A 2,724-nucleotide genomic window follows, 5' to 3' on the forward strand; every position below is an offset into this window, starting at 1 on the left:
CAATACTACTGGTAGGAGACAGTGCCAGGATATGAGGCTGGAGTTTTCTGGTTACAGAACTCCAGCTCTGTAAAATGGCTCAGGATGGCAAGAGAAAACTATAACCAGTTACTTCTCTGAAGTCACCTGCATAACAACCAATCATGTCCAGGATTTCCCGTGAATCAACAGTTGCTGGGCAGTCTTCCCTCTGCACAGCAAGAGTGGCTTAGAAAACTTGTTGGCCACTTAGTTCTGCCTTTCCCACCCACGATTTGGATATCTTGCAGGGAACAGACCTGGGGATGAGAGGAGGAGAAATGGGGAAATGAGAGGGAGAAAGATGTGGGTAGAGAGGAGGAGAAAAGGGCTGAATAACTATGAAAAATCAAGACATTTGGTCTAGATCCTTCATTCAAATATGAAGAAACTAAGTCTCATTCAGAATTACCTAGAAACTTATTAACTGAGAAGGGTCTGGAACTGTGCTATTCAGTGTGGCAGACTCCTGCCACATGTGGCTATGGAGTGTTTAACATGTGGCTCGTCCAAATTGAGATATGCATAAAATCTGTATCAGATTTCAAAGGTGTGGGGGGAAAGAGAAATGTAAAATATCTCAATTTTGTATACTGATTACATGTTGAAATAATATTTTGGATATATTTAATAATATAATGAAAATTATTAAAATTAATTTTACACATTTCTTTTTGTTTTTTAAAAAATTTGGCTACCAGAAAATTTAAAATTACATATATGGCTAACATTGGTGGCTCACATTATATTTTTATTGGACAATGCTGGTCTGGAACCTATATCTTCCAAACTCCAGGTGAGTGTCCCTACTCTTCTTCTCAGAGTCTCTTCTAACAAGTCATTCTTTTTTGTGCCAGTTGCTGAGGGGGGCTCAAATTGCAGTCTAACTGAGGATAAGACCCAAACACAGTAAAGGATAACAGTGCTGGTGAGTTCTAGCTCACATGTTTCCTAGAATGGTGGTTCTTAACTCCACCAGCTCCAATGCTCCCTTTTAATAACATTTTTTGTGACACCCCCTTTACTGTTTTGAAATAAAGTTCATAGATGACATTACGTAACTACACACAAAAACTTCAAACAATTATAGTGTCCTATCCATAACAGAAGAAAGAAAAGGAAATCCTTTCTAATAAAATGTTATTTCAGTCTGCTGGAAAACATAATTAGATGCTTATTTGTATAGGTGGGACCACCTTGAATGTGACGGTACAAATGAAGACGAAACGCCACGAGTGACATTGCTACCCATGATGTAGTTCTCCAAAATGGTAACTCATAGTAAATTCCTGAACAAAACAGAGTGCAATCTTCCTTCCATTTACGTGATAGTTACATTCCTTAAAACCTCAGCACATATCACCATCCTGCAAAAATCACATCATTTTTATATATAAAACACAGGCTCAAGGATCAGTGATCATCACTGTTTTTTCCCCTTACATGAATGTTCAGGACATTTGAAAGCCCTGTGAGACAGACAATTCTTTCTTGTGTGATACTATATATATATATATTTTAAAAGATTTTATCGGGGAAAGGGAACAGGACTTTATTGGGGAACAGTGTGCACTTCCAAGACTTTTTTTTTCCCCCTAGTCAAGTTGTTGTCCTTTCAATCTTAGTTGTGGAGGGTGCTGTTCAGCTTTAAGTTGTCCTTTCAGTCCTAGCTGTGGAGGGCGCAACTCAGCTCCAGGCCCAGTTGCCACTGCCAGTTGCAGGGGGCAGAGCCCACCATCCCTTGTGGGACTCGAGGAATTGAGCCGGCAACCTTGTGGTTGAGAGCCCACTGGCCCATGTGGGAATCGAACCCGCAGCCTTTGGAGTGAGGACCACGGAGCTCTAACCACCTGGGCCGGCTCCTGTGATACCATCTTACAACATGCAAGATATCTTGCCTTCTTGGCTCCCCCCTAAACCATTTGACAACACAATTTCCCCCGGTACACTTCTAAATTGCCCCCTAGGGACGTGCCATCCCGGTTGGGACACCACTACGTTGACGGTGGTCGGAGGTCGGAGGTCTCCTGCCTCCCCTAGGCTGTTTCCCCCTCTCTCACCAGGCCCTAGCTGCCCCAGCCTTCCCCCTTCTTCTCGAAGCCAATCTCTCCCCTCTTTCAGGGTCTACTCTGCTCTGCTCTTTACCTGGAAAACTCCTCTTCACTTTTTGTCTGGGTAACGTGCTGAAACTTGGGATCTCAGCGTTCCCAATGTCTCAGTCTGATTCTTCCTGTCGTGTTTTCCCACCGGAGTCTTGCTGTTGTGCAATGGTATTTATGGCCGTTTGGGATTTCTACCTAAGTTTCTATTTTTGCGATGTCAGTGTGAGTGGAATGCCTGCCTGTCATCCACTGTCACCTCCCTGCGGTCAGGGCCCATGCCCACTTCGCCCACCGTCCGTACTCACGACCAAGGCCAGGAATTGAGTCGGCAAAGAACAACAGTTCAGAAATAACTCAGTGGATGACGGGGTTTGGAAGCCCCCTGGGAGAAGTCGGATGGGGGCAGACGCGTGATCATGGGGGGCAGGGCATTATTTTTGCAGCGCAGATGGAAGCTGGGGTGGAAGGTTTGGGGCACCTCAGGGTCCCTGTGGATTCGCGTCTGTGCAATGCATGCTCACCCCTGAGGTGGCGGGGCGCCGGCGGGACCCTCCACGTCACCCTGTGCGTGGCGCGCGGTGCAGAGGAGGGGCGGGGCGACCAT

Source organism: Rhinolophus hipposideros, assembly GCF_964194185.1.
Source record: "Rhinolophus hipposideros genome assembly, chromosome: 25".
Taxonomy (NCBI): domain Eukaryota; kingdom Metazoa; phylum Chordata; class Mammalia; order Chiroptera; family Rhinolophidae; genus Rhinolophus; species Rhinolophus hipposideros.